We start from the raw sequence: 17,936 nt of genomic DNA, 5'->3' as shown, positions 1-17,936 counted from the left end.
GCTCTTGTCCCATCAGCCAAGCTTGTGTCGAAGGCTGTGCTGCCTCCCCCCTGACAGACCAGCATTACCTTTTGACTCTCTCTGAGCTGTGCTTCTTGAGAGATGTAGCACAGGGTTGGATATGTGGTGTGTGGAGGGCAAATTCCCTCCAAAGTCACTGTCATGGAAGTCATAACATGGATGTGTAGATTCAGGGGTGATTATTAGTGTCTGATGACCTGGCCAGGATTATATCCCATACACTTGGTTCTTGCTTCAGGGTGAACCGAAAGGCTGTTGAAAATGTTTCTGGTAACTGCAAATAGGTGCAAATGTTAATCACTTGAAACAAGTCCTTAAAAATAAGAACAGACACTGATGCAGGCTATAGGCAGGAGAGTGAAAGAAGAGCTGCTATTTTTTGGGGTGTATTTTTAAAATCTCGTTTAATCCTGCATGTATGATTTTGTGAGAGACCCAGCAGCTCCAGTAGTTTATTCATTTATTTAAAACAGCTTTGTAGTTCACCTTGAAAACCACTTCCTGCCATATGGTTATATTATTTCCCTATGCCACGTTTTTTGCTAATTATCAAGACCATTTGCTTTAAAATAGGTGTTTTTAATTTCGCAGCCTTGTCTGCCTCTCCTGCTTGATCCTGCCCTGGAGTCAAGAGGTTGTGTCTGTTCATTCTCCATGGCAACAGGCTGTGATTTACTTATTTCAATTTAATTAAAAAGCAGCTATCAATTTCTAGGCATCTTATATGTTCCTTAAATTAGAAAAATATCAGTGGATCAGTCTCCACAACAGATCAGCTAACCTCAAAAATAAAATTCTGACCATGAGCCACCAATTTCTTTCCAAGTCTATCCCCTTTAGAAGAGTTTAGGAGAGAGCAGAGTGCCGTGGCCTGTCATCAGGTGGAGCAGATGAGGGCAGCTGGACTGGGGCTGTGGTAGGAGTCGAGTTCTGGACTCCTGTAGTGTTGCTGATAACATTGGTGTGCCAGTATAAACCACAGGGCTACCTGTTCAAGCCCATTAGGTTGCCTCTCTCCTCCTGCTGTTGTGCAGCTGTTGGGAAATTTTGTGGCTTGATGGGTTGGCGTGGACATCCCAGACCTTGCCTGAAAAGGGGTTTCTGGGTTGTGTGCTCTGTGTGTAGACTCCCACTTGCTGGGGCAGGTGCTTTCTGCAGCAGCTACATATGCTGAGCCATTTTTAGGGCTAGTGTGAGGTTGTGATGCTTTTGCAGGCTTGGATGAAAAGGGCACAAGTATCAGTGGGCACAAACATCTGTACTTGCTGCAGTGAAAATGCAGAAAATGGCAGTTCTGCTAGAAATGTTACTGTGTTTATCAGCTCTCCTCATATGAGAGATTTTGCAAGTCCAAATCCTTTGTGTTGCGTTTGATTTTTTGCTCCATCTTGAAGCCTGTCTGTTTTTTGATGTGTGCGCGATACGGCTTTTGGGTTTAAGCTAGTCACAGCACAGAAGCCCACAATGCCTTGTTGGTTTAAGCATGCCTGGTATTTGTATGCAGGCTAGAAATGAAGGCCTTAATCCTAAATTAGTTTTCTAAGCGCTGTGGTTGTACAAATACTAGTTTGTGTTAGTCAGGGATAAGGAAATGCATAAGCAATGACAGGCAACTGTTGGCTAAAGAGGGGATGGTATTAGGTAAGGACCTTGGGGGTGGATGAAGGAGTGTGGTGAATTTACTACCCTACAGGTATTAGGTTTGGTAGTAAATGGACGGAGTGGAACCAGCATAATTAAGGAGTGCCAAAATTAACACTCCTTTTTGTCTTCAATACCAACACCCCAATTCTTAATAGAATTATTTTCCCTTGAAGGGATTCAGGTGACTCAGCCTTTGGAGTACTAGTGTGCTGGTGGTGTTTTCTTGCTAGGAGAAGCTGGGCCTGCTGAGTTGTCGAACCAGACTCGGGTGCTATTTCTGGGCTCTGCTAATGTGTGGAAGAAGAAAAGTTGGCCATGCATTTTTATTAAGCCTTAAGGAGCAGTTATAATCAGAAGAGAGCCTGCACAAAACTGCACTTTTAATTTTTTTTTTTCCCTTTAGTGTTGCTACTCTGCTTTTTCAAACTCACTGCTGGCGATTTGAACAACAGATGTGGGTTCTTGCTTCTCCTAGCCCTGCCAAAGCCCGCAAGGTTATGGCAGAAAATGTTGGACTCTCTCCTGGCTTGCTGATCTTTAGCAATTAAAATTTCTAGCTGCAGGTTCCTGGTGAGCATGCACCAACTGGGAAGACCCTCTTTGAGCCTGTGAGGTTATCAGTTAAGCATGTGTTTACTCGTAAAGCGAGCATGTTTGGTCTATGGGATGCTGAGCGGTAAATCTGAAATCTCATGATGCTGTTCCTAATAAAAACAGAATAAACCAAAGCAAAACCTCAAAGCAAGCTTTTGTTTGATACTGTATTTAAGTAGATACATTCAAGGAATTTATATCCAACTGGTAACATCCTTAATTCGTTATTACTGCTTTTACTGGAGCACAGGCATGATCTGTATTCTTTAAGAGTTCATCTGTTCCTCTTGCTTATCCAGCTTTGAAGTAGACCTTGCTGATATTAATTTCTGCATAGCCTGTAACCTCATCTATAAAATGAAGGGAATACTTCATACAGGCAGCTGTGAAGTTACATTTATTGTCTGTAAATTGCTTTTAGTAATTGAGCAGAGGAGGTGGAGAGGAATAAAGACAGTGAAGTAATATGTGTTTGTTTTTGTTTTTGTGTTTTTTAATCAAAAAGAACTGCATTATTTTTGTTCATCTGATGATGTAGAAGCTGATAGGGAAAGAAAAATGCTTTATCAAGAGCACCCTGAAACTAATTGTTAAGTTTGTAATGAAAACAGACATTTCTGAGCATAGTGATGAAGGCAGCCATCTTGTTTAATAATAACAGAGTCCAGTTTAAGAATAGGTACAATTATTATTGGAAAACCTGCAGTACTTCTTGTATTTCTGTCTGGTTTGGGTCTGCTCAGTTTTAGTGTCATTCATTACCTACACGGCTGTCTTCAGCATCCAATTCGGAAATGTTGTTGTAGGTAGAGCCTAAGATTATTGGCAAACACCTCTATTGCAGGCTTTTCAGCTGGGCCCCTTGTTTTATGCTGACTGGTAAGCCCGTGAAGAACTAGGTGAAGCCTCAGTTTCACTTGGGTAATGATGGATTTTCTTGCTGCGATTGAACCAATCTAACTATGTGTTGTTGGTCGTGCCTTGCTCGTGGCTCTGTGGCCATTATTGCTTGCCTTATGCCGGCTCTGGTGCTGAACAGATCCAGCTTCTTCAGTGTTTGGAAAGCTGACTTGCCCAAAAATATAAAAAAGTGAATAGTTTTCTCCTGGGACTGAGAGCGGAACCTGCTCACCAGGTTTAGGCTCGTATCGGAGCTACCGCACAGGAGGGGCGAGATTTGTTTTGCCGGCGGTGAAAGGTAGGGAATGAAAGAAAGGTGGAAACGGGGCCCCGCTTTTCTGGCAGCAGTGAACTGTTAGCCTGGTTCAGCTGTAATGTGAAACCTCACCCTCAGCCTTCATTTTCAGGTCCCTCCCTTCCCCTCTCATTCTTTCCTCGGGATATACTCGCGTGCCTCCAGATGCTGACTCTGTTCTCAAGCAGTATTTTCAAAAGGGGGAAAAAGGGAAAAGGTTGAGTTCCACTGCCTCTGCAGCAAGAGACATACCACAGGTCCCGAGAGCCGCTTGCTAACAGCATCTTGCTATGAGCCTAAGAATTATTGTTGTTATTATTAGGCTGATATATTATTATTATTATTAAAGGGCTCAAAAATAGTAGCTGTAACCCTCCCCTATAAGAGGGCAAAAGGAGACTGCCTGAGGAGATAGCTGTGGGCAGAGTTTGGGAAAGAGCTTCCCTACATGTGGTGATGGCGGCTGTTTGGACTGAGGCCTTGGAGTTGGTGTGACCAGGTGGTCCCCGAGGCCTGGGGTAAATGGCAAGGGCAGGGAAATGTCCAGAGAGTTTCCTGCACACCTGTGGCGAGCCAGGCTTGAAGTTGGGTACCATGGCAGCAGGAGGAAGTCTCTCCGTCTCTGAACTGTGACTTAGAGTTGCTCCAGGTGCTGCTGCCTAACTAATTTGCAGGCACCAGCAGGAATTGGGAAGGCCTTGTGGGACACTGCTGTGGTATTGCAGAACGGTGCCATCTTGCTCCGGGGATGCGATGAAGCCAGGGTTGTGCTGAAGCTCAGACTGTGGGAGCTGGCCAAGGCGAACTTTGCTTCTGCTGACCAGTGTGAACAGCATTTCTGCTTTGGCTTTGCCGTTGATGGGTCAGTGAATCTGCATCAGCCCTTGCTGACTGTAGGGAGGGGGGATGTGTCACCGAACGAGATGCATGCCCAAGCATCTACTTAGCAGGGGCATGGTGTGGGTCAGAGTGCGCATTTGGGAGACTGCATGGAGGCATCTGTTGGCCTAGTGATTGCTTTACAGCTAAAGGAGCAGATACTGTGTCTGTCTGGTGAATTTTATACAGCATGAAAGTGAAGATGATGTCAGTGAAGAGTAGTGTGCCAGAGGCAGCAGGATGCAGTGAGCCTATGCATGTGTGGACTGACTGAGCGGCTGTACTAGCAGGAGGGGCAGGTTGCAGTTGGTGTGGTGCACAAATTAGAAATGTTTGTGCAGCCATTTTCAAATAAGAAAAGTAGTAGAGAGGGACAAGGAAAGTTGCTTCAACTTGAGGGTTGTTATAGATTTGTTTCATGCTGTACTGCAGTTGATCGGGGGTTTTTTTAAGCATTTAAGGCTAAATTTTTCTCATTGGTATGTGAAGACATTATGGCAAGAGAAAGATTATTGTAGGGTTGTGTTGCTTTGCATGGTAAGATTGTACACTGGGTGGCTGTTACAGTGGATTTGTGTTCCAAGGATGGAGTGAATTAAAGGAAGAACCAGTGTATTGATACTAAATAATGGTGCCACTGGAGATGTTGAGCACAAAGTGTCTTTGTTTTCAAGGTTATGGTTTGTTTTTTTTTTTTTTTTAAATCCGACACACTTGTAAGCCAGCTGCAATATTTTTTTTCAAAAAGACATATTTATAAGAGAGGCGGCCATATAGAAAATGCTCTAAGTAATCTCATTGCAAAGTGTGTTTTTCTTCCATCCCCTTGCACATGCTTGCAGCCTCTGGGGAAGATGTTAGTGAAGGAGCTGGATAATCAGGGTCTTCTCCAGAGCTGCCATTGTTCTGATTGATGTCGTGGGTATTAGCTGGGGGATGTGTACAGATGCATAGGTTGGCTGGGGTTTCATCTCTGCGGTCTTCCTTTCTGTCACTCCTCCTGGATAGAGATATGTATCCTGGCACTTTTGTCTTCCACCTAGATCTCTTTCTCATCTCCTGTAAATACTGGCTGATTATTTTTTTTTGTTGCTTTTCTGGCAAATCTTCAATTGTGCTTGTAATGGGTGACTCTCCTCCTGTGCAGCTTAACCAGGCTCATGATGATGGGCATTCCTGTAAGGCAGTCTTTTCCTGAATCTTTTTGCTGAATTTTCATGTGATCTGCCCAGTCTGGGGACTTCTCTGCTGTTGTGTTGGTTGCTCTAGCGAAGATCCAGGTACCGTAGCTGACTCTAGCAATGCTCCAGCTTCCATGTGGAGTGCGAAGGAATGCAGTGAGAAGCAGCCGTTCCAGGGTCCTGTTTGTCCTCAGACTGGAAATGCTGAGGGCACATTAGAGTTCCTGTGTAGGACTGCAATAATTAAATAGTGCTGGTGGGAGAGGGAGTAGGAGATCATGTGATGGTCACTTCAGATAGATTAACAAAGAGGGGCTATTACGGTGCCAGCAGAAGACATCCTTCTGTGGAGGTTCCTAGCCAGGAAATATTTAAAAAAGCTGTTCCAGAGAGTGAGAGGAAAGCCTGATAGGTCTGTGCTATAATTAATTGCCCAGATACGACTGGAGGAGCAGCTTGGAGAAGGGAGCTCATATGTGAGCCGGGTGTGGCGTAGAGAGGGAAATGGGAATTTCCTGACTTCGGTTTGCAAAGCTCAAGTGTAGAAGGAATTTTAGACATAATAGGTGGAAAGAAGGACTAAAATTAATAGATAGTTCCATTTTTAGTTTTTTTTTTTTCTTTGCACTGCACGCTCCTTGCTAGTGTTAGTTGAACATCAATTGAAGCGGTACAGAGTATGCTTGGGAACTGGAGACATTAAGCAGAAAGAGAGAGTGAATCTGATTAGCTCTGCTTTTCGTGCATTAAGCAGAAAGATGGGCTGAAATGTGATTGCAAACAGATAATAGCAGCAGGCTCCTGAGGCACCACCATGACCCAGCATATGGGGTGATGGATCTAACCATGCCATAGAACTGTTTCTTGTAATAGAAGCTGCTTGTTTTTATGTTGCGGTTTCTGTTGTACTTTCTAATTATCCTATTCATTGCTGTCTGCCATTTTGAGCCTGGCCACGTGGGATGGCTCAGCCCCCTGGAATGTGTGCTCTGTTGAGCACTTCTGCCCTGAATAGTAACTGTAGCTCTGGTAGCCAAAGGGTGGGAGGGAAGAGGTGCCAAGGCTTGAGAGTCCTAGCTATTTCCCCCCCTATTTCCAAGAATAATGGAAGTAACAGCTGCTGCTTTTGCCACGCTGAGAAAGATGAGTACTAGTGTGGTCTGTAAAGCTTTTCCCTCTGGAAGTGCGAGTATTGGGGTTTATTGGGAGAAGGTTCCCAGTGACTTGAAAAAAGGGGCATCTATCAGTACCACTTAATAAATAAAAGCTGGCTTTGCTACACCAGCCACTTTCTTAGCAGAGATCCCAGAGCCACTCCCAGTCTGTGGCCTCTCTTCCACATGGAGCAAAAGCAGCAGAGAAAACAGGTTGGCAGAGACTTGGCTGGTGCAGGCTGGAATTGATACTGCTGATAGAGCATCCAACATCCCGGCATACTGCTGGGGGCCGTTTTCTGTGTTGATGTGGTAATCCCCCACAAAACCTGCTTTCCCTTCTCTCCACCCAAGGCTTTCGTTGATAGCCTAAAGAACCATTTTCAAATCTGGTGTGGGTTGGGGGAATGCAAAGGGAGTGGGAAGAACAGAGGTCTCCCTAAAATGTCTGGACAGTAGCATAGTAGTAAGAAGCTCACACATGTGCGTATGTATGTATGTATTTTAAGGCCAGAAGGGGTGGGTCAGACTAGTGTTTCTGTGACCTTTTCTCAACTGTGTCTTGCCTTTCCTGCCTGCTGTCTCTCCTGGCCTGTCAGGGGACTTCCACTTCCTTCCTGCTGACCTGCTGGGCTGCAGGCAGCCTCCCTGCCCTTGTGGCAGCTCCCAGCTCTGGCTCTGAGCCCAGGCTAATAATCCCGACAGATTTTACTGGCTTGCTCTGCTCCATGCCTTGCTGTAAGGGACATGGTGTGTGAGGTTGTGGTTTGCATGACTTCTAGCATCACACTGGCCCTGGGATTCCACCCGCCGGCATTTGTGTGAAACCCAAACCCTTGTAATAAGCACTGGCTGAGCCTCTGGTAGAGCCTGGCTTTGCTCAGCAAGGCCTCTTGTGTCCCTACCTGCAGGTGATCGGCTAGCACAGATGTCACCCAAACACACCTCCTGATTGTCTCTGGCCGTCCGGATGATTGCCAGCAGTATGAGGTTTGGGTGGAAGTAGGAGGTGTTGATAGCTGGGAAAGGAAAAATTCATCAGGTACCAGAGAGGGTAATGAAGATCTCTTCTCACCACTCTTCCCACGCATCAAAGCACACTTTAAACAAACAACAAAAAAAAAGCATTCATCTTTGACCCCCATTAATGACTGGCTTGGTCTGTGTAAGAGTTTTATGAGTCTGCCGGTGCTCCCAAAGAGTTTAATTATTTAGAGCATGAGGTGGAATTTTGTGTTTTCACTGCTGATGGTCCAGGGTTCAGGCCCTGATGGGCCGGAGGGTTGGTTACAAAGGCAGTCTGGCTGGGTGTGCAACTGCTTGCTCTGAGGAGCCTGAGGGAGGCATGAGCTGCAGTCTGCAGTCCTTGTTAGGGCTGGGAGCATATCTTGCTCTCATTGTGTGAGCTGCACGTGACTCTGCCATGTCGAATTCAAAGTCTGTGTCCTTAATCTTGAGGGTACTTAATGGTCCAGACCCGAGATACCTTAAATGAGTACCTGAAGCTGCTGGGTGGGCACACTTGGGGCAGATCTTGCTTGTTGGTGAGCCTCCCAGTCAGTGGTAGAGGCTTTAGGGGCTGGTGTAAGGCTCTGGCAGCAATATCTGATTTATCAGCCCTGGGCTACAGGCCCTTCCCATTCCCCGTGGTGGCGTGCCTTTGCCTGCCTTTTTTCTGCTAACAGCCCCCTCCCGTTTCCCCCAGCTCCCGCTCTGCAGTGTAGCAACTGCTTTTCCTACTGTACAACTCCATCTTCAGCCTGCTGCTCACTTCCCTTTGCAGTATGTCAGCTTGTTCTTGCCTTCTCTACTTTTCCCTATCCAGCTCTTCTCTACTGTTAATCCTCCCAAGACTTGTGAACACAGAACAGATGTAAGAAACAACCAGGCAACTGACTGAGGTGCCCCGAGACCTCTGTGCAGCTCACGTTTCCAAACAGGTGGTTGGCCAGCTAGACCAGGAGTATTTCCCTGCTGTCATGCTGACACTTCAGCCAAATTTCCACTTCTAGTGGGAAGGTGTCTGGCTTCAGGCTGGTTGACAGGGATGTGGGCTGATCTGACAAGTCAGGTGGCCAGGTGGAAGGATCATACTGGTGATGCTTGCTGCCTGGTTGCTGCTGGAATGGGTAAATTCCTCTTGGGATTGTGCTGCATTGGTGGGTCCTGAGGGCTTGCAGTGCTCATCAATGCAGAAATGGAACAGTGGCAACTGTTCAATGCAAGACTGTAAGTGGAGGGTTGTTTTACAGCAGAAGTGGTTGATACTGGTGGATCTGGGTTTGGCTGATAGCAAAATAAATTTATGGGCAGACTGGAAAGCCTTGTATAATGTGGAAGGTTCACACTGTATTTTTTTGTACCGTGGCTGTTGATAATGAAAATGCCTATCACAGCAGACACCAAGCTAGTGTGTTGCCTGGTGTGTTGCTGCTTCTGAAGCTTAGATCTTTGTGCATGCTTGGGTTCACTTCTGTACTCTGCCTGCTGCTGTTTCTTACCGCCTGAGCTCAGGGACCACTTGAACCTTCACCTTCTTGCATCTGCTCTACTGCCATCTCCTGATAACGTGCCTGGTCTCTTGTTTCCTGCTGTCGCAAGGGCCTGCATAGGCTCTTGGTTGCATGCCAATGGGCTCTTCATGCTGTCCCTATTTACTCTGGTTTATCTCTTCCCACTCCTTTCCATATTCCTGTTTCATTTCCTTTGCTATGGGTTTAACGTTCCAGGTTGTGTTGGGAGACTGGGTTGAGCCAAGATGGCAGAAAGAGGGTGGAGGGGAAGAAGGGGCTTAAACTGCTATATAAGAGTTTCTGCCATCAACTCAGTCTTTAATCTGTTGGTTATTATGGACCTAGCTTAATCAACTGGATCTGCTAGACAAACACCAGGTGATCTGTGTCCTGCCTCCATATTCTACTCTGTTTTTCTATTTTTTCTTTTTTCCTGAAAATTAATAGGATTCTGCCCTTTGATGATTAAACATCGCCTGGAGTTTTGGAATGGATCAGATGCGTCAATCAAATGTTACCACATTGCACCCAAAGAGAGGAATGCCATCCAGCTGGGGGTAGGGTCTGATTTTTCTTTGCCCCCATCAGTGTCTAGAATTATTGGAAACCTTTTTGTGTTTTTAAATGCAAGAATTTTTAGTAGAAAGTATTAGTTTTCAAATTTAATTACTTTATTGTGTGAAAATTTGCTTTTTTTATTGGTATGGAGCAATGTTGTGCCTCTTTATATTCAAAATATTAATAATCTTGAAGCCTTGGTGGGCTTTAGTAAAGAAAACATTTCAGTAACTATGTCAAATATTTTGGGAGGAAAATTTTGTGTTTTAAATGAAAAGTAAATCTATTCTGATTACTAAGAAAGATGAAAATAATTTAACTTTTTTCAGAAATGTAAAAGTTCAGGTAATTTGTTCAAGTTCTAGAAATTGACGTAAAACAGACTAATGCCTCTGTACAAACTGTTCCCCTTGCAACAGGGGAGAGGAGGCGAATAGATCAGTAGGAAGCAGCATCTCTTTGAGTATTACTTATGGGTACTTGGCCAGGTGGCAGCAGGTACAGCATGAGACCTGGAATGAAACAAAAGGTTGCGGGGAGAATGTGAATCTGGAGCCTCACATGGGCTTAAAGCACAGGTTGCAGCCCAAGCGGCAAACTGAAGTGGATTTTTGGCTCCCTTCCACTTGCCTCTGCACAGCTACCCATTATCCTCTTGCTGGTATGCCACTTGGCTGTTTCAGCAGAGATGCTGCAGAGACAAAACACTTATCTGGCTCTCAGAAGTGGGATGGACTTTCCAGGTCAGGCATGAGAAGATGTGTTAGGGTTTGCGTCCAGAAGTAATGCTGTTCCAATGTTGCTCACTTGAAATCCGAAGGGCCTTATGCTTCATGTCTATTTCCTGTTCTTGTTAAAATTGCTTTTGCTTTAGAAACCAAGGGTCTAAAAGCTGAGGGGTTTGACAGAGCGTGCTGCAGAATGATTCTTTTCTCCTCAGTGTGTAAGTTTCCTGAATGAATGATTTTGAAGTAAAGTAGGATTTCCCTGCAGAGCCTGCCTCTGTTAAGTCTTTAGACTGTCACAGCAACAGCGAGACTACTAGTACAATATTAATAATTTATGTGTCCCCCTTATTTTGGACCTTTGTCAGTCGTTTCAGCCTCGGCAGGCTGGGAGAGATGAGAAGAGCACGTGTAAGTTTTGCTGCTGTTCTCTCTGTATATGTTCTCAGGGTAGGCAAAAGATTTTGGTCTCCAGAGAATGTCTATCTGGAACCTTTTAGCAGTGCTAAATTTACAGAAATAATACCAGAAAATAGCATAATGGTGTCTCATTTCAGTCATCTCTGCATAGGATTGTACTGCTTTCATTGGATGTCTGCAACAAGTGTGGTTCAGATGTTCCTGGGCTTTGCCTGGTTGCAGTAGGTGAGGGGGAGGTGAACCTTTTATGGGTCCCTCCTGCGGGATGAGCCCAGCCAGGGTTTTGCTGCGTGTGTATAATCAGCCCCAAATGTTTTTGTGCTGCTGCAGCTGCACATAGCTTTCTTCAAAACTGGGCTTTGTGTCCTTCTCTCCCTCACACTCTTCTAAAGGGAAGGAGATGGTCAAGTAGTTTGTGTGTTTCCTGAGCAGGTCTTGCTTGAGGTGCGGAGTAGAAGACACTCTGAGCCAAATGAAAATGGGCCTTCAGAAATGAGGCTGACTAGAGGATGTCGCCAGAGAATTCAGTCAGCTGGTTTAAATACAGTGTGTTAGTGAATTCTAGAGTTAACTGTTGCAGGCTTGCACTTGGTGTTAGCAGTCATCTGAACACCTTCTAGCTTGGCTGTCTGCTGGGTGCTTCTCATCAAATCCTGTTGGAAGCACAGCACTTTGTTTTGGGGAGTTTTGAGGGGCCGCTGGTGTGGCGTGCATGAACTAGTTGATGTTTTTTGGCGAGTCTGTGTTCTTGCAGGCAGGTCCTGAATGGTTTGAGTCAGATCAGTCTACTTTGAGTGTATTTAGCAAGCATGTTGGTAGTTTGCAGGAAGTTGTAGAGTTAGCTCCGATCTGTTGCTCGTGGTCCAAAGTGGCTGATTCACCCCAGACAATGGAGGACCCACAGGTTCTGTGCTGCTGGGTCATGGATGGATGGCACAGTCTTGAGAGAGGAGAGTGTTCTGCAAAGAATTTAATCTGTGTGTTAAGCCTGAAATAACTTTACTGAGGAAAGACAGATTTCTAGAGGAACTGTTGGGGGAAAACTAATGTTTCTGTAAAACTGGATTATATTGTTTCAAATTCTGTTTTTGAATGTCTTGGCTTGGAAAAAAATTTGGCTCAAAAATTGTGTGTGTGCAGAAGGATCTGCAGAAAAATTAATGGATAAAAAGAAACTTGGCTTGATTGTTTTGTGTTGCATTCATTAAAAGATCTTTTCATTTGAGACTGCTTTTTTTGCCATGGTTTGTACCTTTGTAGTTCAAACATACTGTCCTCCTGGATCCTCTGTTTTGTTAAGTCTCCCTGAGAGCTTGTATGTGCAGTTTGCAGAAAACAAGATGTGACCAAGTTAAGGTTTCTTAAACTTAAATTTTAATACTTAAAGCACAGTACCAAATGGCTTGGCTGCTGGTGAATGGTTATAGTTCAGAAACTAAGATGCCCTGTTGAACTTCAGATGTCTTGGTTGCAACGAGACTTGTTTTTTTCTTTTTTGACTGATAAGGGGCTACAGCGTTACTCCTGGCTCTAGACTTTTGTGCTTTGTCTGATATATGTGTATTGGTAACAAAAGACTTTGCAAAGCAGCACTGATTTCTTCTGCAAAATGGAGAGAATTGGGAAGCTGAGTTGGAAGACTCCTTTCCCTCCTCCCCCCCCCCCCCCCCTTACAAGAAGTTACTTTAAATAGGGAGCTGTTCAGCAGGTTGCAAACAGAATTCTATAATAAGATCTCTGTTCGCTCTCCCTACTTCTTCACATGCAAAGTTGTGGCTGTAATTACATGACAGCTGCCCTCTTGGCTGACATGCAGCAGATTGAACTGGGGATCTCCAGAGCTAGAAGTGTGAGCTGCTACTCTGTGAGCTGAAGCTCTATAGCTGGAGGCTGTAATGATCTATATCCTTCATGACTGATGTAGAAGGGAGCTGCAAAAAGCACTTGCTGAGTTATGGTGCATACAGGATACTCACTGTGTTCATGGTTACTTCCTGGGTGTAGTGGAAGCTTTCTCTGAATGGTTTGTGATAATTGTACAAACTGTTGTCAACTCATGGTGCTTTAAAATGACAGTCCATTTTGAAGCCTTTCTACCTTAAATAAAATAACTTTACTAGCCTGTTAGTCAGCCACAGACATTTGTGCTGTATGTGTATGTTATAATGAGTGAGGGACCCTGATGTTACTGAAGTCCTTCGACTCTAATGCACTGTAAGTAATTATTGCCAATATTAAGTGCAATATGAAAAATTTGACAGTACCCATGATGTTTTAGACAAATTTGCCTTTATGCTTTGCCATTACAATAGGTTTTTCATACATGGCACCATGGGAGCTTTGTAAAAGCAAAGGAAGGAGAAGCTGGAATTGTTGGAATCTCTCCTGTTTCCCAAGGACCAGGAAAACCTGAGCAGTGCCAAAGTTTGTCAGGCTGAGGAAAAATGAAGGGAAGCAGAACCATATGGAGCTTCACGAGTAGTGTCAGCCGTGGGTAGCTTCTGCAACCAGTGTTGTGGGAGAGGGGGAAGTGTGTTACGAGTTGAGACATTAATTTTGAACTTTGTGATGTTTTTAACACCTCGTTTCCCTCCCATCCCCAAACAAACAAACAAACAAAAATACCCCCCCCAAAAACGAACCCAAAAGGGAGATAGGCATCTGCTAGCTTTAAATGGGGCAAAATACGCGTTCCTGTCAATCTGCACAGTTCAAAACCAAGCTGATCTTTCCCCCATTAAAAAAACATAAAAAGGAAATCTTTAAGGGAGGCAATTGAACACTGAATAAAGTCAAAACTGAGGCAGTCTCTCAGACCTGACGCTAAGTTAGTGCCAGCCCAGTGTGTCAGAAACTTACTTGATACCATATATATTATTAACAGAGACATCCTCTGCTGTAAATTAAGATAATCTCCATATGTGTTAGGTCATGTCAAATTACACAAGTCTGACCATACTAAATCATGATTTCATTGATGCCCTCCACCCTAGTTGCATCCTCCACTGCCTTTCTTTGCATGAGTTTATGCACACAGGGTTAGTATAAAGATACTTATAGCATGGCCTAAGAAATTCCTTTTACCTCACCTCCCACCTCACATTCCTGTCCAGTACCACCGCTGTCATCCCACTGGTTGTGTGGATGTAACCATTGGTAGGACTATGGTATAAAATACATCAGTGACCTAATGTGGGTCAAAAGCCCCATCCCTCCAAATATGTGAAACGACCCAGGCTACAAGGATCTAGTCTATGGTGCTGCCTTGTGAGCAGCCATGTTGGCAGAACTGGGGAGGAGATGTTGCAGGAGGGGCAGAGGGAATTTCTTAAGTTGGTGTTACTCCAGAAAGAGGCATCTTGTGGGACTGGCCCCTTCAGGCCATTTCACCAGTCCTGGAGCTTGATTCTCTACTGCCTGCCCCATCACTCCTTGCAGAGACAGTGGGATGAAACTTCCCCTGCTTCCTGTGAGAGCCTGTTTCACAGCCTAATAGACTTCACTGTCAGGAAACATTTCTTGATTATGTTTTAATCATGGGTGTCGAACTCCTGGTCCCTGGGACGACCTTAGCCTCTGTCAGATGCTTTCCTTGCATGTGCTGCCTGGAGCCTGTCCCCCCTCCTCTGGCATTTATTACAGGCCTGTTTCAGCTGCAGGCAGCTGTACCTTGGCTCAAACTTTGCTGTCCTTAGTGCTGCTGTCAGAGGCCGCTGCAGAAGTACGGAGCTGGGAGCCCACATCAAGGGCCCGAATTGCAATCTGAGACGGGCTCGTCACTTGGAGTAGGTTTTCAAGAATCCAGGCTGCTGGCGAGCGAGCAGATCCAAGCTGAAGCAGCATTTGTGTGCACCTCTACCTTGGATAGAGCCAAGTCCAAGGAATCTGTTACAGCATAGCTATCCCCTGACCTCATTACGTTGCTGTCAAACTTGGGAGTGCAGGTAAGACTCCAGTATATTCCTGCAATCAGTTTAAAGTAGGGCTCTTGATTTCTTTTACATCTATCTTGAAGCAGCTAGGAAAGGCAACCCAGCAAAGCTGTTTGTCTGCGAGGCTGTGGAAATACCAACCATGAGGCTCCGCAGTGAAGACTTTGCAAACAGTGTATTCAGTTTGGCAGGCATGGGGAAAGAGTCTGCCTTGTTACCCCTTCAAGGGATGGCTCTCTCCCATGGCTAATGGCAGTTACTGCTGGGTTGTGGCTGTGAGAGGGTGGACAGGTTTTCTGGGGACAAGAGTGTGTACCCACTGTGTCACAGCCCTGGTATGCTGTATAGTCTGGTTGCACTCGAGGACGACTTTTTTTTTTTTTTTTCCCCCTAGCACATAACTGCTGTTTAGTGTGTGTGGAGTTCATGTAAGTCTTTGCTGTCTTCCAGGTCTCCTTTCTTTGTTGTGGCTTGCTGAGCCCCCTCAGTTTTTCGTATTCCCTTTCCAAGGTAGTATGATTAGAGGAAGTTTTGGTGTTGCAGAGGCGAATACATCTTTGGCTTGTATCATATCATCATGAAATCAGGGCTATTTTCTGGTCTGCCTAGTATGGTCAGACATTTTGCTTACTTTCCTGTCTGGTTCTGTGGTATTGGTAGACCTCATTATGTGATGTCTTTTTTAAAAATGGATATAATTACTCCAGAACCAGAGGGACTATGAACTGTTTGGATAACAACCCATTAAACTGTTCACACTGGCATGGTTGTGACACTAGAGATTTGAAGTAGCTTCCTTACTGTTTTTCCTGATCCTCTTCTCTGCACCCAGGGTGGACCCCTCTACATCCCCATCCTACCTCTGCATCACCCAGTTCATGTCCTGACTCCCTTCTGCTCCTGACGATGCTGCCGGGGAATTACTTCTGTGGTGGTCCCCACACAGATTCCATTTCTCACCTGCCATGGGTTCTCATCTTCCTCCTTGCTCCTCAGAGGTCTTTGTCCACCTTTCAGTGGTGCTTTACCATCATCAGCTCTTCTGCATCTTTGCCTTTCCTGACTGTACTGCCAGCTTCACAAGGGAGAGCTTTTTGCTTTCCCCTATTCCCATGGGAGAAATAAAACTTGTGTCTCACGTAGGGGTGCATAAAAGATGGCCGCACCCTCACTAGATTTTTGGGGTGTTATGCCCCATTGGCGCAGGTCATCTCTTTCCAGCTAGCTATGCATGAAGTATCTCTCTTCCCTTATCTTTGTTTTCGTGGGGTTTGCATGCAGTGGCTGGCTCTTCTGGGGCTAAGTGCTATGCCTGTTGAATCCGAGGGTGTAGTTTTATGAGCGTTGTTTTCAGCAGCCCCTGCTGCTGCTCCTGAGCTGCTTGTTCAGCTGTGCCAGTGCAGCTGAACACTGAACTGGATCAGGGAATTGATCTGGATTAAAGTAGCCAGGGTGGAGAGGAAAGCTGCTTAACCCAGTGATTTGCCCAAAGAAGTACTTGAGAAACTACAGTTTAAGGGCACTTTGACTTGATAGTCCTTTGCCTAATAACCCCCTGGTATAGAAATCTGTTGTTTAAATGTAGAGTTGCTGCCTCTGCCCTTCAAACCCTCCTCCCAAACTAGTAACACCAGCAGCCACCTGCTTCAGGCTTAGAGCAGCTGCTTCAGGGTAAGATGCACTGTGCAGCCGCTCAGGGAAGTGTGGGCCACAAAGCTGTTCAGAAGGGTTGAGGACTCCCTAGAGTAAAAATGGACATGTCAAAGAGTGTGCAAAATCATTCTTGTTGTACAAATCTCAGACTTAGAAAAAGCTTCTTGCTTATCGTAATTGCTGGTCTGGTTTTACCCTGAGCCTTATTAATGTTCCAGGACATTGCTGTGTCACTATATTCTGTGAAATATAGCATACCTCTGGATGCTAGCTTGAAACTTTGAAAATGCTTGCCCCTGCCCGGCTCCGCGGGGCATGTTTAACCTGCCCCATCCCTCCCGAGCTGCTTGAGTGGAGCCCTGTCTGGTGGCTCTGCTACTGCTCTTCCACTCGCCTTTCACGCACCCTTCCCTGCCTGAGCTGTTCATGTGCTCTCAACTTCACGCTGTCCGGGGTTTAATTTTTGTTTAAGATCTTCGTTCCTTTAATGACAGCAGGAACCGAAGGCTGTTCTCTGTGGGGGCTGTGGTGCACGGCTGTGCTTGAGGTAATGAGACTTGATGAAAACCTCTTGTTACTGTGGCAAGATTTCTTCCTTGTCTGTGTTTAAGCAGGGGGGGTGGTGGTGGTGGTGAGAGAAAAAGTGACAGACCCTGCTGGGTATGTTAATATATTTTTAATGGCTTCCATGTGGCTAGCTGAAGACTTATTTGTCCAGCTTGCAAGGAAAGTGGAGCAGTGTATTATTCTTGTGCACCTCTGACTCAGCTTAGCCAGGAGTTGAAATGGGAGAGAGGGAGGGTTGAGTGAAAATTTCACAGAAATCCTGATGATATAAATGAAATCTGCTAGAGATGGAGGGTAGTTGGCAGGGAGAGGAAGATTGGATCCCAGATACCTCCTCCCCTCCTCAAATCTTCCTCTTTTTCTGGAATATTCCACTGTCTGTGATCATCAAGAGAGCTACTGTCTCAGACTGTGGTATTTCTACCAGTGGTGAGGAGAGAGATTTTTCTGAAATAATTGCTGTATTTCTAATGAGAAACAAAAGGTTTATGCTACAGTGGCGAGCTGGGGAGGGGAGGGAGCTGGCGGGGTTGAAGAGGGAGGTGCAGGTGGGGGGGTACTGGTCATTTTCCCCTTCCAGCCCTAATGGGCTAGTTAAGCTGCAGGCAGGATGAGGCTGGTGGTCCGAGCTGGCTCCCCAGGGCGATGGTGGTTTTGCTGCTTTCCTGTTCCAAATGCATGCAAAGCGCTGCTGGGGCTGGGACAGCTGTGGGTCCTGGGGGTTAGGAGCCCAGTGGCCAGGGCTGTAGTGCAGGGTGGCAGGTCGGAGCAGAAGTGTGCTTGATAGAGCTGTGAGGAGGAACACGCACGAGGAGAGCAAGGGCTGCCAGTGAAGAATTAATGCTGCATAGCCCTGGTGAGGGAGGGAGAGAGCCGGCAGTGAGGAGCCCTGGTGCTGAT

The 17,936-nt window shown here is 45.6% G+C and overlaps 1 protein-coding gene across 10 annotated transcripts in view; it reads left to right on the top strand.

Moving 5' to 3' along the window:
* Positions 1 to 17,936, top strand: part of TCF20 (transcription factor 20) — a 150,168-nt gene that overhangs the window by 22,749 nt on the left and 109,483 nt on the right. For 8 of the 10 annotated variants that reach the window (XR_008732647.1, XM_055712862.1, XM_055712861.1 and 5 more), the window contains one exon: positions 9,629 to 9,738. The exons of the other annotated variants lie outside the window; for them this stretch is intronic. The gene's annotated coding sequence lies outside the window, so the exon portion shown is untranslated. The remainder of the gene's footprint in view (positions 1 to 9,628; positions 9,739 to 17,936) is intronic. 10 annotated transcript variants of the gene reach the window in all.

This window comes from Falco cherrug, chromosome 5, assembly GCF_023634085.1.
Source record: "Falco cherrug isolate bFalChe1 chromosome 5, bFalChe1.pri, whole genome shotgun sequence".
In the NCBI taxonomy this organism is placed as follows: Eukaryota; Metazoa; Chordata; class Aves; order Falconiformes; family Falconidae; genus Falco; species Falco cherrug.
Note: the sequence above shows the minus strand (reverse complement) of the source record. Positions and strands in the feature narration are given on the sequence as shown.